At 40.1% G+C, this 19205-nt stretch overlaps 1 protein-coding gene across 2 annotated transcripts in view; it reads left to right on the top strand.

Moving 5' to 3' along the window:
• Positions 1–410: 410 nt before the first annotated feature.
• TDRD7 (tudor domain containing 7) overlaps positions 411–19205 on the top strand; it is an 89154-nt gene continuing 70359 nt past the window's right edge. The window contains exons 1-2 of one of the 2 annotated variants that reach the window (XM_060014467.1): positions 411–543; positions 14576–14674. The gene's annotated coding sequence lies outside the window, so the exon portion shown is untranslated. The remainder of the gene's footprint in view (positions 544–14575; positions 14675–19205) is intronic. The other variant, XM_060014466.1, reaches the window with a different exon arrangement.

The following is a 19205-nucleotide window of genomic DNA, read 5'->3' as shown; positions in this document are numbered from 1 at the left end:
GGAAATGAGCGGACCAGGTGGGTATCTAGGAGAATAAAAAATGACGGCCCCAGAATTGAAGAAAAGAATAAGCAAGAACTGAATGAAACTTCTGACGAGTGAAACGTAATAGCAAGAGCGCGTAAGTGCTAATAAAGACGGCTGCGGCCCGGACCCTCCCGGCCCGCCGATCCTCGCGTTGTCCACGAGGAGGCGCTCCTGCTCCCGCCCCGCAGTCGCCTTCCGCCAATGCGTGGGCACGCGCAGAAACCGCTAGGCGGCGTCGGTTTCCCTTCCCACGCGCGGACGCCAGCGTGGGCCGACGCAGCCGGGGTGCCCGCGCGTGCGCAGAGCCGAGGCCAGTCTGCCCTTGGGGCGGGGCGGAGCGGGGCGGAGCCAAGCAGGGCGGGGCGGGGGTTTGAGGTGATTCCTGAGGCGCGGCGGCTGTTTCAGCCGTGCGGGGAAACCGAAAGTGGGCGGCGGCCGCGGCTGTAGCGCTGGCGGAGACGGCGGTGGGAGCCGGGCCCAGAGGCGCGGGGACGGGCCGCGGGCCCGCAGAACAAGGTGAGAGCAGGTCCTGCTGGCTGCGGGAACGACAGGTGCCAGGCGAGGGCAGACGAGGTTTCGGGCGGGCGCGGCGCACCTGGGTGACTAAGAGGGACAGTGGCCCAAGCGGGACTCGAACGGACCCGGGGCCTCTTCCCAGCAGCCGCAGAGGATGCCCTGGTCCCCACCCCGGAAAGCGGGCTGGGCGCCAGGGGAGTTGGCGTTCCAGAGCGTTGTGTTTTAAATCTCTGATGGGACTGTCTGGGGTTCACCTGGGAGTCGGACGGACCCCTGCCGCCTGGGAAACTCAGTGCAGTGGGGGCAGTGCAGCAGGGGGAGGGCGGGTGTGTGGACCTGGGGTGGGAGGTGCTGACCAGGAAGTGGATCCCGGTACCGGCGGGCGGACGCCAGCTGCCCGCCCGGAGCAAGGGACATGCGAGCCCCCTGGCTGTTTGAACTCCCACACCGTGAGCTTTTAAGTTCCTCTCTTTACAGACCCGCCCCTGCGGGCCGCTGGAGCAGTGCAGGGCACAAATACTATCCGTTTCTCTCAAACCGTGAGCACCTGAGCCCCGGGTGGGTACAGCGCTCCAAGTTAGGAGGGAAATATGAATCCATGAGTGAGTTATCTTAACTTTCACCGTGTTCCCCAATAGTGTCAGGTTCTCAGCCTCAATTTAATGGGAGGGGACTTGGAGCCGGCACAACTATTCTGCTCCGATCCCCTTGAGTGAGTAGGTACAATACATTTCCATACATAACCAAGGGCACCACTCACTCCCAAACAATTACAAAGAACCGGAAAGGGAAATAGCTATATTAGAAAAAGTCTTGGCCCAAAAGGATTATGAAAGCCATTCTACAAAACAAAAACATCACTGACCTGTGTCATCCCTCCATCCCTATCCTCCACCCCCCCATCCCTATCCTCCACCCCGCCCCCCCGCCCCTTTCGTGCAGGTGGAAAAACTGCAGAAAAGTGCCCTGCCTAGTGATATACAACTTAAAGCCAGAGGTGGAACTTAGACCCAAGTCCCGGCCGCTTTGATGTATAGGTGTTGCATACTGCAAATAGTGTGAGCTTTGCAGATTTGTGTTGGAATCTGGGCTTCTCCACTTGCTAATTGTGTGATCTTGAACAAATTACATACTTTCGTTGAGCCTGGTTTTCTCTTTATCAATTGGAAATATTTAACTTACTCTGCAAGGCTTTTGTGAGATAACTACTGTAATTCCTTTGGCTCATAATAATAGTCAAAAGTGTTAACTCTCTTCCTTCCACCAAACTTGCCGTATTTTACACAATTGGGTTTCAGTTTCTTGGATGCAGGGACACATCTTTAAGTGCTCTATGTAATATAAATTGGCACGTGGTGGAGATTTTTGCAGTTCCATTCAACTGATATTCATGGAGCATCAGTTACATGCACAGGACCGTGCCGGGGGTAGGGAATTGCACTGGGGCCAGCTGGTTTAGAACCCACGTCTCCTGTGCCCCAGTCCAGGGCCCTTTGACAGCCCACAGACCCCCTCTTTGCTAGTTAAACACAGTGAACTCTGAAGCAGCAGTTGGTGGTTCCTTCGGATTTCAGTCCCTGTAGATTGGAAATGAAATGTAATCTCTGCTAATGCCCTTTTAAGTGAACTGACTGAACATGGCTGAATGAACTATTGTATTTTGTACCAAGAGATTTAAACTCCTTGAAGAACCTCTCAGAAGTTCTCTGTGCAATATAATCTAGTTGGAGACCTAATGTGAACGTAAAGGAAAAATACTTTATAATCCAACTCTAAGTGCCTACTCTGTGTTTGATCAAGTGCTATTTCTAAGAACTGAGATTTGACGTAGAGTGAGTACTTTGCCTCTGGGCACTTTCGGGGTCAACACATAAATACAGAAAGGACAGAAGTTCCTTGGTGCCTGGAGTGAAATCTAATTTCATATTTATGTGAATTGGTTTTTCTTTATGCAAAACTGACTTTCTCCTCCCTCTGTTCCCACCCTTATGCTTTTGAAAGCTTCATTCTTTTCAATATTTCCTCATTGGGCCAATTTTTTTAAAATGTTGTCTTTCAAACAAGCTAAAAGTATTGATAATTTGTCATTTTGAGCTGAAAATGTGTGTGAGGATATATGGCAGTTAGAGCTTCTGATCGGCACAATATACTCAGTGTGACCCCAAAGCAAACTCGATATTTTAGCTATGCAGCTTTGTCAGGAGGAAGCAAACCCATGATTTCCGTTAGGTCTTTGGACCCCCGTTTCAGCACTTGAAGGACTCCAGGGAAAGTTGAGAACCATGGATCTTGCCCATCCTCCTTATCTTCCATATGAAAAAAGCGACCTGAAGTGACTTGCTCAAAGGGTCATAGCTAATGAGAAGAAGACTGGGATTAAGACCCAAACTCCTAACTAAGCCATTTAGGATCTCAGAGCTTTCTCCAGTATGTAGATTTATGGAAAGCCTATATTATTCATACTACATAATTAGTAATGCATGTATAATTTGGAGGTTGAAATTGCAATAATTAAAAAAGGAAAACTGCTCTCTAAAGATACCCTGAGGGAGTATATCACCACCTGAGGGCATTAATTACTATCTTTCTTTTTTTTTTTAAACAGGATTTTAAAAAATTAATAAATTTTATTTTTGGCTGTGCGTGGGCTTTCTCTAGTTGTGGTGAGCGGGAGCTACTCTTCGTTGTGTTACACGGGCTTCTCATTGCAGTGACTTCCCTTGTTGTGGAGCACGGGCTCTAGGCATGCAGGCTTCAGTAGTTGTGGCACTTGGGCTCAGTAGTGGCTCACAGGCTCTAGACCACAGGCTCAGCAGTTGTGGCGCACGGGCTTAGTTACTCCACAGCCTGTGAGATCTTCCCGGACCAGGGATCAAACCCGTGTCCCCTGCATTGGCAGGTGGATTCTTAACCACTGCGCCACCAGGGAAGTGCCAACTGTCTTTTTAAAAAGAGTTGGTAAAGGAGTAATTAAGGTGGTAATAAATAGACTATAATTGGAAATAAAAGATAGCATGTTAAACTGTTGCAAGATGAGAAATCACCTTGGAAGAGTCTTAGACAAAAACCTTCCCTCTCTTAGGCTCAGTTTATTGATTTGTAATAAGGGGTTTGGGATAGACTAGATGATGCCTAAAATCTTTTCAGCACAGACATTCTGAATTTTAAGGGCCTGGCTTGTTGCTAAAATAGTGTCTTCATGGAAGAAGGCAGCCATTTACCAGAAGTATGTGCCCTAAGGAAATACTAAAAATTGAGTAGCTGACTAAAGAAGGTAAGAGATTGCTTGGTGATTTCACTTTACCCTAATGATTCTTCAGATTTATTTGTGGGTTTAGTGCCACTCTTCAAGTCAAATTTATGACACACAAAAAAATGCAATGAGGAAAATGAGTCAAATGGTACAGTTGGAAATAGTTGAGAAAAGAGGAACTGAGAGGAGAGAGCATATACGGGAGTGAGACCAGCTTGGCTAAAGGTCTTTGGGCAGCAGGATTGAGGAAACTGCAGCTACAGGAAGCAGATCACATGCAAACGATGGTAATGGTAAAGGCAGGTATCCAGAGGACACCAAAACCTGCTTCTTCAGAATAAGACTCTCCCGGGACCATTTTTAGGTGTATTAGAGAGAAAAGTTGTGAATTTACAAATACAGTTTTGAAAGTGAGAATTATTTTAGGCTATTTACATTGTTTAAACCTTGCTTTCCTAAAGGTTGTCATTACTTTCCCCTACTCCTTGCCCCACTTCTTGCACATTGTTAGCATTTCGGGATACTCAAGATTAATTGTATAGCAAAATAGAAAAGGAACAGTATAAAAGGATTGAATTTTTGCAGCAGTTGGCAAGTATTTTGGATTTGGGTGCCACACCCTTAAATCAGAATGTGGCAATCCCCATTTCATGCCACTTTAAGGGGTAATCACTAAATATGCCCCAGGGTTGTTCTCCGTATTCCCCAAGTCAGATTTACTTTCAGAAGCCAACTCCGTACATTTGGAGCAGCTGTCTGAAAGGATGCCCCATTTTGGGGAGCCAGAAGACCTGGGTTCTTGTTGTGGGTCTGGCCATAAAAATATGTGAGGCCTGGAATAATTACCCTGGACCTCAGTTTCCTCATTTAAAAAAATTTTTTTTTTACTTTTATTTATTTATTTAATTTTGCGGTACATGGGCCCCTTACTGTTGTGGCCTCTCCCGTTGCGGAGCACAGGCTCCGGACGCACAGGCTCAGCGGCCATGGCTCACGGGCCCAGCCGCTCCGTGGCATGTGGGATCTTCCCGGATCGGGGCATGAACCCGTGTCCCCTGCAGCGGCAGGTGGACTCTCAACCACTGCGCCACCAGGGAAGCCCTTTCCTCATTTTTAGACTAAACAGTTTGGAGGAGATGGTGTGAAGGTGCCTACTAGCATTCCGCGCTTCTCTCTCGGCTCCCTACTCTGAGGTCAGGCCCACTGTCCTGTCCTGTGCTGTTTTACCATGTCCAGGGACATTGTGGGACATGGCAGTTAAGAGGCTTTTGCCTACTAGTTAAGTGCGAAATCTTGGAGGAGATCTGGTAGCTTTCTTACTAAGCTTGCCAGGTCAAGTATGTTAATGAGGCAAGTAAGAAAACCTGGGAAAATGCTAATATTTCAAATTTGATGCTGTACTAAAAATTTCTCCAGTACACCAATGTCTGTATTATTGCACTCTTAGCTGTGTAATGCAGGTATTCATAGGTAGTTTGCCATCCATACCATGTTTCTAGGAAAATGTAACTACCGAATGTCAAGTATTGTGGTAAGCACATATAACTCTATTTTTGACACTTGTCATTCAGAAAGAGAGGCAAGGAAAGGAGGAGAAAAAGAGTGAGAGGAAGGACATGAAAGCCAAGTGCAATCTGTTGTGATCCTTGTGGCCAGTTTCTTCCTCCTTGACTGGGGTCTTTGCTTGCTGACCTTGGTCAGTTTTTGAGATTAAAATACTCTGATTAAATAATTCCCCAGACTCACCTCCACTTTACTCTGCTCAAGCAGAGGATTCTTATTCAGCTCAAGCTTCCTCTTTATTATCTAGGGAAACCCTTAAGAATTTTAACCTGAATTTAAAGAGATGACCAACTTTATTTCTCCGAACCTCACGTAACTTACGGTCACCAGGGCTTACATAACATTCTCAAAATAAAAGTACGAATTTGAATTCTCTTAAACTCTAAATTGTATTTATCACAACGCTTTTAGAGAGTAGAAATAAGTAGGAAAGTTGAAAGATCAAAATGGCAACTTAAGAAATTTGGGAGCCACACATCATCAAAAGATCTACAAACAATAAATGCTGGAGAGAATGTGGAGAAAAGGGAACCCTTCTGCACTGTTGGTGGGAATGTAAATTGATACAGCCACTATGGAGAGCAGTATGGAGGTTCCTTAAAAAACTAAAAATAGAATTACCATATGACCCAGCAATCCCACTACTGGGCATATACCCTGAGAAAACTGTAATTCAAAAAGAGTCATGTACCACAAGGTTCATTGCAGCACTATTTACAATAGCCAGGACATGGAAGCAACCTAAGTGTCCATGACAGATGAATGGATAAAGAAGATGTGGCACATATATACAATGGAATATTACTCAGCCATAAAAAGAAACGAAACTGAGCTATTTGTAATGAGGTGGATAGACCTAGAGTCTGGCATACAGAGTGAAGTAAGTCAGAAAGAGAGAGACAAATACCGTATGCTAACACATATATATGGAATTTAAGAAAAAAAAAATGTCATGAAGAGCCTAGGGGTAAGACAGGAATAAAGACACAGACCTACTAGAGAATGGACTTGAGGATATGGGGAGGGGGAAGGGTAAGCTGGGACGAAGTGAGAGAGAGGCATGGACATATATACACTACCAAACGTAAGATAGATAGCTAGTGGGAAGCAGCCGCATAGCACAGGGAGATCAGCTCAGTGCTTTGTGATTGCCTGGAGGGGTGGGATAAGGAGGGTGGGAGGGAGAGGATATAGGGATATACATATGCATATAGCTGATTCACTTTGTTATACAGCCGAAACTAGCACAACACTGTAAAGCAAATATACTCCATTAATAAAGATGTTAAAAAAAAAAAGAATTTTGGAAGCCACTTTGGAGGAGTTGCCATTGAGGCACTTCACTAATAGTTGAAATTCCCATGATAAGCTTCCTTTTGTGCTTCTAGTGGATGACATCCGAGATAATAAACTTGATTTTTATAGTTAGAAGAAAGTATTCTTATATGCATACTGTTTCCAAAAGTTCTTGAGTATAATTGCCATCTTCAGAAAACCTCAAAAAATGCCATGATAACCAAGGAATTAACAAAATTTAGAGCATTCTATAGCAATATAGTAGATTAGAAAATAATAAGTTTTTTAAGCTTTAGTTGTAACATTCTTTTTGTTCAGTGCCTGAAGTGATATTGCTAATGTTGGAATTGCAAACTGGGCTGGAAGAAATTGACAAACATGAGAACAAGACATACATCTAAACAAGATGTACAACCACATTTACCCTTCCAGGTTTTACTGCACTTACCTGTTTCTCACCATCTTTGAGATCCTCAGTCCTATAGTCCGGGGACTGCCCTTCCCTCCAAAAAGTTGTATACAAATAGAGAATTATAGTATTCCTTGAAAATAGCATACTTAAAAAAGGGGAGGGAGAGGGATGCCTAATTCAGATTGTAGCCATGTGGTCAAGCGTTGCTTCCCAGTCTCCTCAAGTATCAGGTTCTTTTTTCTAATTTTTAAAAAAACTTTGTGAAACTTCACACGTGAGTAGTTGTACTTCTAATATCCGTTGGTTGATAAAGTATATAACTACCAAAAGCTGTTGTAAATTCAATATCGTGTTTGTGACTGTCAACAGTATCTGCACACTGTTTGAAAAACAGGAATACATGTAAGTATGAGACACTTACCAGTGTTCAAGCAGTGCTTACTTACACATCGGGATGTGTGGACTTTTTGCAGTAATGCTATGGCCCAGACCTGAGCCTGCTCATTGAGAACTCTGGCTCAGAGTGGAAAGGCCCAGAAATAAACTGTGTGGTGAATCTCAATCACAGCCTGGTGACATAATTGGCTGTCTCAATCAGTTTACAACAGTCATTAAAATTTGCAAATAATTTTTAATAACTTAAATTTAAGATTATTCCTTTAACTGCTCACATGCACTACACTATTATTTTAGTGAGTAGGAGGGAAAAGGAGTGGTGTTAGTTATATGGAGAATTTCTCATTCATTCACTCAATATGTATTGAGCTCTTGTTGTGGGCTGGGCACTAGGGATTCAGCAGTGAACAAAACCCACCGAAATCCCTGCTTTCATGGAGCTTACATGCAAGTCAGGGAGACAGACAGTAAAATAAAGAATATTGGATGGCATAAGTGCTACGGAGTAAAATAAGGCAGGGGAAGGGTAAAGGGAGTACTGGGCAGCCGGCATAACAGTTCTGGTTTTGAATAGGGTGACCAGGGAAGGCTGTACTGAGAAGGTGACATTTGAGCAAATACCTGAAGGAGGTGAGGCAATGAGCTGTGTCTACCCTGGGACAGAGGGACTGGCAAGTGCAGAAAGAAAAGCAGTGTGGAGTAGAGTGAGTGAGAGAAAAGGGGAGGAGGAGTTGAGGTCAGAGAAGTGGGCTGGGTGCAGATTGTGTAGGGCCCTTTTGGCCCCTCGGAAGACTTTGGCCTTTAGTCTGAGTAAGACAGGAAGCCCTTGGAGGGTTTTGAGCAGAGGAATGACGTGATGGGATTTATGATTTAAAAGGATCACTCTGGCTGTGATGTGAAGAATAGATTATCTGTGAAGTGGAAGCAGAGAGACCTGCACAGAGGCAGTTGCCTCAATCCAGGCAACAAATGTTGTTGGCGTGGACTAGGGTGATCACCATGCAGGTGGTGAGGAATGGGGGAACCATGAACTGAGCCTGTTCATCTTCATGTGTCACTTAGTGGTGGGGGGATTCGGCGGTGGAGAACCACTAAGACCAAATCCCTTCATCTTACAGATAAGAAGAAGGCTGGGGAGAAGGGATTTGTCCCAGGAAAAGAAGTGCTCTTTGCGTAGTGGTATTGAACTTGGGGAACACAAGCAGGAAGAGGAGGTGTGTGCACAGCCTTCCGCAATCCCCCATCTCTCCCCCAAATAAAGTCAGAATCAAGGTATCATCTACTAGTTGTCAGTAGCTTTACTCTTGAAAGAAACATTAAACTTCCTTGGTCGTAACTGTGGATTTTAACTATGATAATATATGCATTTAAGAGAGTGAAACTAGGAGGTTATGTGTGTGGCAGGAGCCTCTCTCAGGTCAGGTTGGGAAGTCTAACTTAGAAAAATTAGTCTAACAGTTGCCAAGAAATGAAGATAGGCAAACATGAGGTTAGGGAGGGTGAGAAAAGTGAAAAATAAGGATGAGCACTTGTGTGCCACACAGATTAGCACTGTTTTTTTATTTATTTAACATTATCATCAGTTGCTCACTGTAAATACATACCTTTTATCTGCATGAAGCCTACCTGATAGTCTTGGGGTAGGAGGATAGGATAATCAGGATAGAGGCCATAAGACTACTGTATCTTGGCAGAGTCTAGGTCCCCAAAGAAGAAGACACATTCAAAGAGGGTGGGATTAAGGAAGCAAGCACTGGGCAAAGCCTTACAGCTTTTACTGTATTCTGTGGCAATTAGACAAGCTGTATATGTGGGTGTATGACCTTGTCCCTCCCCAAAATGTGTTAAGTGCTGTGTTTGGGAGATCCCTGATGACAGCTGTTTCAGAACAGAAATAAGGAAGATAGAGGGGAACATTTCAGAGAAAGTGGCCTGAAATTGCTCTCCTTAGGATGGAGGGACCAGGAGTCTTTCATACAGGGCTACCTGTAAAACAAGCCTCTGGTTAGCTTCTAAGATGGGGTTAGAACTGTCTTTTCAAGCCAGTATCGTATCGGAGTTCTGTTATATTTTAATCATAGGATTTCCATTATTGAATAGAATGCATTTATTAGAGATTTTTTCTCCCATAAATTAGTGGTTGCTGTCTACCCCCTAAGTAGCTGGGGAAAAGTAGACCACAGTGGGAAGGTAACAATGGAACAGATTGTTCTTCTTTCCAAAAAGAAGGGAAGGAGGAGGCAGTAGAGAAGGTGATGGGTATGTCCTTCATACTGAAACTGTGGCAGGGGAATTTAAAGTTGTTCTGACTAGGGAGGAGCCAGATATGCTAAATAGTCTAGTTTGATCCTGGTACACTGCTCACACCCAAGAAGGTATATTCCCACATGGGCACTGACCACCTGACTTTATACCTACAAATAATGTGTATATAATTCATAGTCAGGGCCCACTTAGATATGCAGATGTACAAAGAGGTAAAGGCCAGTTTTACTCAGAGGAGCTCTAGATGAGTAGGTGGGAGGGATTGGGTTTGAAGGAAAGAAGAGAGTAGATAGGTAGGAAAGGTGGAGGTCAGAGAGAGAAAGTTGAGAAGGCTTGGCACTAGGAAGTTAGCAAGTGATCCTTTAGTTTCTCCTCTTGCAAATTAAAACTTGGCCAGCCTACTCGCTTTGTGGTTTTTCTTACTTGAGGAAATAACTGTATACTAAAAGTTCAATGATCTTTGAATCATGAACCATTGTAAATCAAAGCATTTCTCTTGTAATCAGGAGTTTACTATTTAAGAGCCAAAGTTCATACTTCAGTTTTAACATCTGGCAACCTTGAAATATAGGTCCCGAAGCCAGCCTCTCTTTCCTCCTCACCAGCATACTCAAAATGTAGATGGACATCAGGAGTAATGCAGGTGCTCAGACTCTATAGCTGTTGTCTTTCTCTGCCATGAATTTTTAGTCTTTAGAGTGCCTGTCTCCAGTTGTCTCGTTGACTTGGGATCCATACCATACCTTTGAGTAGGCTGAGTCTACTGTTCATTTCACAGGACTGTTTTTTTTCTTCTCTTCAGTTTGCTTTACTGTCTTTCTTGATTGTCTTGTCTCCTATTGTTAATTCTTCAGGGTTTGTCTTTTATTTTTTTCAGTACCAGTCAGGGTAATATGATAGAAAGAATGTGGGCTTTGGCATCAAACAGACCAGGACTAAAATCCTGGCTTCCATACATCCTGTGATATGTTGGTTATTTAACATCTCTGAGCTTTGGTTTTCTTATTTACAGAATGAGAATAATACTTTCCTTCCATAGTTATGGAAGTTAATCTTCAGATAGTCCAATTCTCAGAATTTACACGAGAAAGAAAAATATATATCTTTGCAGAGCAGCTTCATTTATTTTTTATTGAAGTATAGTTGATTTAGAATGTTGTACTAATTTCTACTGGACAGCAGAGTGACTCAGTTATACACATATATACATTCTTTTTTTTATATTCTTTTCCATTATGGTTTATCCCAGGAGACTGGATATGGTTCCCTGTGCTATACAGTAGGACCTTGTTGTTTATCCATTCTAAATGTAATAGTTTGCATCTACTAACCACAAACTCCCAGTCCATCCCTCTCTCTCCTTTCCTCCCCCTTGTCAACCACAAGTCTGTTCTCTATGTCTGTGAGTTTTTTTCTGTTTGGTAGATAGGTTCATTTGAGCCGTATTTTAGATTCCACATGTAAGTGATATCATATGGTATTTGTGTTTCTCTTTCTGACTTACTTCACCTAGTATGATCATCTCTAGTTGCATCCATGTTGCTGCAAATGGCATTATTTCATTCTTTTTTATGGCTGAGTAGTAGTCCATTTTATGTATGTACCACATCTTCTTTATCCATTTATCTGTCAGTGGACATTTAGGTTGTTTCCATGTCTTGACTATTGTGAATAGTGCTGGTATGAACATAGGGGTGCATATATCTTTTTGAATTATAGTTTTGTCTTGTTATATGCCCAGGAGTGGGATTTCTGGATCATATGGTAACTCTATTTTTAGTTTTCTGAGGAACCTCAATACTGTTTTCCATAGTGGAAAGCAGCTTTATTTTTAATACCCCAAAGCTGGAAGCACCCCACATGTCTATCAACATTTGAATGGATAAACAAATTGTGGTATATCCATACAGTGGAATACTACTTATCAATAAAAGGGGATGAACTACTAGTGAGTATTGTTTATATATTCTAGTTACCAGTCCTTTACCAGGTATGCTATGAAAATATTTTCTCTTAGTCTGTGGCTTGTCTTTTCATTTTCTTAACAGCCTTTAGAAGAGCAGAAGTTTTAAATTTTGATGAGATCCAATTTGTCGGGTTTGTTCATCATGGCTCTAAAAGTTCTTTGCCTATCCCAAGGTCACAAAGATTTATTCCTGTTTTCCCTAGAAGTTTTACAGTATTAACTTTGTCATTTAGGACCTAAATGATTCATTTCAATTTAATTTTTGTGTCTGGTATGAGATTCATTTTTTTGTGTATGGATGAATAGTGTTCCAGCACTGTTTGTTGAACTTTCTCCATTGAATTTCCTTGCTATCTTTGTCAAAAATCAGTTGACCATTTATGTGTGGGTCTATTTCTGGACTATATATTCTGTTCCATTGATGTGATTGTCCTTTTGTCAATGCCACACTATTTCGACTAATATACTGTTATGGTAAGTTTTGAAATCAGTCTGATTGCACCAGCTAGGACCTCTAGTGTGGTAATGAATAGGAGTGAAGAGATTGGACATTCTTGCCCTGTTCCCATTCTTAAGCAGAAAGCATTCATTCTTTCACTATTACATGTGATGTTAGCTGAGGGTTTTTCACAGATACTCTTTATCAGGTTAAGGAGGTTCACGTCTATTCTTATTTTCTGAGAGTTATTAAAATAAATGATTTTTAACTTTGTCAAATGTCTTTTCTTCACCTGTTGATATCATGTGGTTTTTCAACTTTAGTCTGTTGATATAGTCAGTTACATTGATTGACTTATGAGTGTTGAACCAACCTTGCATTCCTAGAGTAAACCATAGTTAATCATAGTGTGTCATTTCTCTTACATATTGTTGGATTTGATTTACTAATATTTTGTTAGGATTTTTTGCACTTATGTTCATGAGGTTTATTGGTCTGTACTTTTCTTATAATGTCTTTGGTTTTGGTATCAGCATAATGTTGGCCTCATAAAGTGAGTTCAGAAGTGTTCCCTTCCTCTCTACTTTCTGGAAGAGTTTGTGTAGAAGTGGTATTAATTCCTTCTGAAGTGTTTGGTAGAATTTGCCAATAAAGTCATCTGGGTTTGAATTTTCCTTGTGTGAAGGTTTCTAACTACAAATTTAATTTCTCTAATATTCTTAAGGATAATAAGGTTATCTGTTTCTTCTTGAGTGAGCTTTAGAAATTGTCTTTCAGTGAATTCGTCCATTTCATCCAAGTTACCAGATTTATTGGCATGAATTGTTCATAATATTCTCTTTTTAATGTCTATAGGATCTGTATTTATGGCCCCTTTTTCAATTGCATTATTAGTAATTTGTGTGTTTTCTTTTTTTCCCCTTGATTAATCTACCTGGAAGTTATCAATTTTATTGATGTTTTCAAGAGCTAGTTTTGGTTTCATGATTTTTTCCTTTACTTTTTTTCTATTTAATTACTTATCTGTTTCACCATTCCAGTACTGATTTTGCTCTCATCTTTATTAATTCCTTTCTTCTACTTCCTTTTGGTATAATTTGCTCTCTTTTTTTCTTAAGGTAGCAGATTAGATCACTGATTTGGAATGTTTCTTTTTTTCTAATATAAGCATATGATGCTGTAAATTTCCCTCCAAATATTGCTTTAACTGCATCCAGCAATTTTTTATATACTGCGTTTTCATTTATTTAAATGTTTTCTGGTTATTTGGAGGAGCTTTCCTCTTTGACCCTTGGTTATTTAGAAGTATGTTATTACATTTGCAAATACACAGGGATTGTTCACATATTTTTCTGTTACTCATACCCAATTTAGTTTAGTTCTGGTCATAGAATGCACTTTGTATAATTTCAATTATTCTAAATTGGTTGAGGATTGGTTTCAGCCTCAGAATATATTCTATCTTGGTCAATGTCCCATGAGCTCTTGAAAAGAATGTATATTTTGCTACTGTTGGGATGGAGTGTTCTGTAAATATCAATTAGACCAGTTTGGTTGATGGTGTTGTTCAGCTCCTCTATATCCTTACTGATTTTTTTGTTTACTGGATCTACCAATTACTGAGAAAAGAGTTTTGAAGTCTCCAGTCATAACTCTATTGTTTTCTCATTCATGTATTTTAAAACTCTAATGTTAGATGCAGTCACATTTAGGATTGTTATATCTTCCTGATTAATTAATTCCTTAATTATTATGTAATGTCCCTCTTTTTAAAAAATTTATTTATATTTTATTTATTTATTTTTGGCTGCTTTGGGTCTTCATTGCTGCACGCGGGCTTTCTCTAGTTGCTGCGAGTGGGGCTACTATTTGTTGCAGTGCACATGCTTCCCATTGTGGTGGCTTCTTTTGTTGCAGAGCGTGGGCTCTAGGCATGTGGGCTTCAGTAGTTGTGGCACATGGGCTCAGTAGTTGTGCCTCACGGGTGGGCTCTAGAGCACAGGCTCAGTAGTCGTGGTGCACGGGCTTAGTTGCTCCATGGCATGTGGGATCTTCCCAGATCAGGGATCAAACTCATGTCCCCTGCAATGACAGGCGGCTTCTTAACCACTGCACCACCAGGGAAGTCCCTGTAATGTCCCTCTTTATCCTTGGTAATATTACTTGTTCTGATATTAATATAGTCATGTATTTACATGCATATTTTTTTCTATATTTTTACTTTTAACCTATGTGTTTGTATTTGAAATAGGTTTCTTGTAGATAGTATATAGGAAAATCTTGCTTTTATATCCACTCTACCAATCTCTAATTGGTAGAGTGGATATAAAGAGTGGATTTTTAATCAGGATATATCAATCATTTACACTTAATGTAATTATTTGTATGGTTGACTTTATTTTATTTTATTATTTTTTAAAATTTATTTATTTGGCTGTGCAGCAGGATTGTGGGATCTTAGTTCCCTGACCAGAGAATGAACCTGGGCCCCCTGAACTGGAAGCACAGAGTCCGAACCACTGGAACTCAGGGAATTCCCCAGTATGTAGTCCTTTTTTTTTTTTTTTAATTTTTTAATTTAATTTAATTTTTTTATACAGCAAGTTCTTATTAGTCATCAGTTTTATACACATCAGTGTATACATGTTAATCCCAATTGCCCAATTCATCACACCACCACTCCCACCCCACTGCGGCTTTCCCCCCTTGGTATCCATATGTTTGTTCTCTACATCTGTGTCTCAACTTCTGCCTGCAAACCAATTCATCTGTACCATTTTTCTAGGTTCCACATACATGCGTTAATGTACGATATTTGTTTTTCTCTTTCTGACAAACTTCACTCTGTATGACAGTCTCTAGATCCATCCATGTCTCAACAAATGACCCAATTTTGTTCCTTTTTATGGCTGAGTAATATTCCATTGTATATATGTACCACATCTTCTTTATCCATTCGTCTGTCAATGGGCATTTAGGTTGCTTCCATGACCTGGCTATTGTAAATAGTGTGGCAATGAACATTGGGGTGCATATGTCTTTTTGAATAATGGTTTTCTCTGGATATATGCCCAGTAGTGGGATGCTGGATAATATGGTAATTCTATTTTTAATTTTTTAAGGAACCTCCATACTGTTTTCCATAGTGACTGTATCAATTTACATTCCCACCAACAGTGCAAGAGGGTTCCCTTTTCTCCACACCCTCTCCAGCATTTATTGTTTGTAGATTTTCTGATGATGCCCATTCTAACTGGTGTGAAGTGATACCTCATTGTAGTTTTGATTTGCATTTCTCTAATAATTAGTGATGTTGAGCAGCTTTTCATGTGCTTCTTGGCCATCTGTATGTCTTCTTTGGAGAAATGTCTATTTAGGTCTTCTGCCCATTTTTGGATTGGGTTGTTTGTTTTTTTAATATTGAGCTGCATGAGCTGTTTATATATTTTGGAGATTAATCTTTTGTCCATTGATTCATTTGCAAATACTTTCTCCCATTCTGAGGGTTGTCATCTTGTTTATGGTTTCCTTTGCTGTGCAAAAGCTTTGAGGTTTCATTAGGTCCCATTTGTTTATTTTTGTTTTTATTTCCATTACTCTAGGAGGTGGATCAAAAAAGATCTTGCTGTGGTTTATGTCAAAGAGCATTCTTCCTGTGTTTTCCTCTAAGAGTTTTATAATGTCCGGTCTTGCATTTAGGTCTCTAATCCATTTTGAGTTTATTTTTGTGTATGGTGTTAGGGAGTATTCTAATTTCATTCTTTTACATGTATCTATCCAGTTTTCCCAGCACCACTTATTGAAGAGATTGTCTTTTCTCCATTGTATATCCTTGCCTCCTTTGTCTTAGATTAGTTGACCATAGGTGCGTGGGTTTATCTCTGGGCTTTCTGTCTTGTTCCATTGATCTATGTTTCTGTTTTTGTGCCAGTACCATATTGTCTTGCTTACTGTAGCTTTGTAGTATAGTCTGAAGTCAGGGAGTCTGATTCCTCCAGCTCTGTTTTTTTCCCTCAAAACTGCTTTGGTTATTTGGGGTCTTTTGTGTCTCCGTACAAATTTTAAGGTTTTTTTGTTCTAGTTCTGTAAAAAATGCCATTGGTAATTTGATAGGGGTTGCATTGAATCTGTAGATTGCTTTGGGTAGTATAGTCATTTTCACAATACTGATTCTTCCAATCCAAGAACATGGTATATCTCTCCATCTGTTGGTATCATCTTTAATTTCTTTCATCAGTGTCTTATAGTTTTCTGCATATAGGTCTTTTGTCTCCCTAGGTAGGTTTATTCCTAGGTATTTTATTATTTTTGTTGCAGTGGTAAATGGGAGTGTTTCCTTAATTTCTCTTTCAGATTTTTCATCATTAGTGTATAGGAATGCAAGAGATTTCTGTGCATTAATTTTGTATCCTGCAACTTTACCAAATTCATTGATTAGCTCTAGTAGTTTTCTGGTGGCATCTTTGGGATTCTCTATGTATAGTATCATGTCATCTGCAAACAGTGACAGTTTTACTTCTTCTCTTCCAATTTGTATTCTTTTATTTCTTTTTCTTCTCTGATTGCCGTGGCTAGGACTTCCAAAACTATGTTGAATAATAGTGGTGAGAGTAGACATCCTTGTCTTCTTCCTAATCTTAGAGGAAATGCTTTCAGTGTTTCACCATTGAGAAGGATGTTTGCTGTGGGTTTGTTGTATATGGCCTTTATTATGTTGAGTTAGTTTCCCTCTATGCCCACTTTCTGGAGAGTTTTTATCATAAATGGGTGTTGAATTTTGTCAAAAGCTTTTTCTGCATCTATTGAGATGATCATATGGTTTTTCTTCTTCAATTTGTTAATATAGTGTATCACATTGATTGATTTTTTGTATATTGAAGAATCCTTGCATCCCTGGGATAAATCCCACTTGATCATGGTGTATGATCCTTTTAATGTGTTGTTGGATTCTATTTGCTAGTATTTTGTTGAGGATTTTTGCATCTATATTCATCAGTGATATTGGTCTGTAATTTTTTTTTTTTGTAGTATCTTTGTCTGGTTTCGGTATCAGGGTGATGGTGGCTTCATAGAATGAGTTTGGGTGTGTTCCTTCATCTGCAGTGTTTTGGAAGAGTTTGAGAAGGATGGGTGTTAGCTCTTCTCTAAATGTTTGATAGAATTCACCTGTGAAGCCATCTGGTCCTGGACTTTTGTTTGTTGGAAGATTTTTAATCACAGTTTCAATTTCATTACTTGTGATTGGTCTGTTCATATTTTCTATTTCTTCCTGGTTCGGTCTTAGAAGGTTATACCTTTCTAAGAATTTTTCCATTTCTTCCAAGTTGTCCATTTTATTGACATAGAGTTGCTTGTAGTAGTCTCTTAGGATGCTTTGTATTTCTGCGGTGTCTGTTGTAACTTCTCCTTTTTCATTTCTAATTTTATTGATTTGAGTCCTCTCCCTCTTTTTCTTGATAAGTCTGGCTAATGGTTTATCAATTTATCTTCTCAAAGAACCAGCTTTTAGTTTTATTGAACTTTGCTATAGTTTTGTTTCTATTTCATTTATTTCTGCTCTGATCTTTATGATTTCTTTCCTTCTGCTAACTTTGGGTTTTGTTTGTTCTTCTTTCTCTAGTTCCTTTAGGTGTAAGATTAGATTGTTTATTTGAGATGTTTCTTGTTTCTTGAGGTAGGCTTGTATAGCTATAAACTTCCCTTTTAGAACTGCTTTGGCTGCATCCCATAGGTTTTGGATCATCGTGTTTTCATTGTCATTTGTCTTTAGGTATTTTTTGATTTCCTTTTTGATTTCTTCAGTGATCTCTTGGTTATTTAGTAACGTATTATTTAGCCTCCATGTGTTTGTGTTTTTTACGTTTTTTTCTCTGTAATTCATTTCTAATCTCATAGCGTTGTGATCAGAAAAGATGCTTGATGTGATTTCAGTTTTCTTAAATTTACTGAGATTTGATTTGTGACCCAAGATGTGATCTATCCTGGAGAATGTTCCGTGCGCACTTGAGAAGAAAGTGTAATCTGCTGTTTTTGGATGGAATGTCCTATAAATATCAATTAAATCTCTCTGGTCTATTGTGTCATTTAAAGATTCTGTTTCTTTATTTATTTTCATTTTGGAAGATCTGTGCATTGGTGTAAGTGAGGTGTTAAAGTCCCCCACTATTATTGTGTTACTGTCAATTTCCTCTTTTGGAGCTGTTAGCAGTTGCCTTATATATTGAGGTGCTCCTATGTTGGGTGCCTATTTATAGTTGTTATATCTTTTTCTTGGATTGATCCCTTGATCATTATGTAGTGTCCTTCCTTGTCTCTTGTAACAGTCTTTATTTTAAAGTCTATTTTATCTGATATGAGTATTGCTACTCCAGCTTTCTTTTGATTTCCATTTGCATGCAATATCTTTTTCCATCCCCTCACTTTCAGTCTGTATGTGTCCCTAGGTCTGAAGTGGGTCTCTTGTAGACAGCATATATATGGGTCTTGGTTTTGTATCCATTCAGCAAGCCTGTGTCTTTGGTTGGAGCATTTAATCCATTCACGCTTCAGGTAATTATCGGTATGTATGTTCCTATGACCATTTTCTTAATTGTTTTGGGTTTGTTTATGTAGGTCATTTTCTCCTCTTGTGTTTCCCACTTAGAGAAGTTCCTTTAGCATTTGTTGCAGAGCTGGTTTGGTGGTGCTGAATTCTCTTAGCTTTTGCTTGTCTGTAAAGCTTTTGATTTCTCCATCGAATCTGAATGAGATCCTTGCTGGGTAGAGTAATCTTGGTTGTAGTTTCTTCCCTTTCATCACTTTAAGTATATCATGCCACTCCCTTCTGGCTTGTAGAGTTTCTGCTGAGAAATCAGCTGTTAACCTTATGGGAGTTCCCTTGTATGTTATTTATCATTTTTCCCTTGCTGCTTTCAATAATTTTTCTTTGTCTTTAATTTTTGCCAATTTGATTACTATGTGTCTCGACCTGTTTCTCCTTGGGTTTATCCTGTATAGGACTCGCTGTGCTTCCTGGACTTGGGTAGCTATTTCCTTTCCCATGTTAGGGAAATTTTCAACTATAATCTCTTCA

This window comes from Delphinus delphis, chromosome 6 (assembly GCF_949987515.2).
Source record: "Delphinus delphis chromosome 6, mDelDel1.2, whole genome shotgun sequence".
Classification (NCBI taxonomy): domain Eukaryota; kingdom Metazoa; phylum Chordata; class Mammalia; order Artiodactyla; family Delphinidae; genus Delphinus; species Delphinus delphis.
Note: the sequence above shows the minus strand (reverse complement) of the source record. Positions and strands in the feature narration are given on the sequence as shown.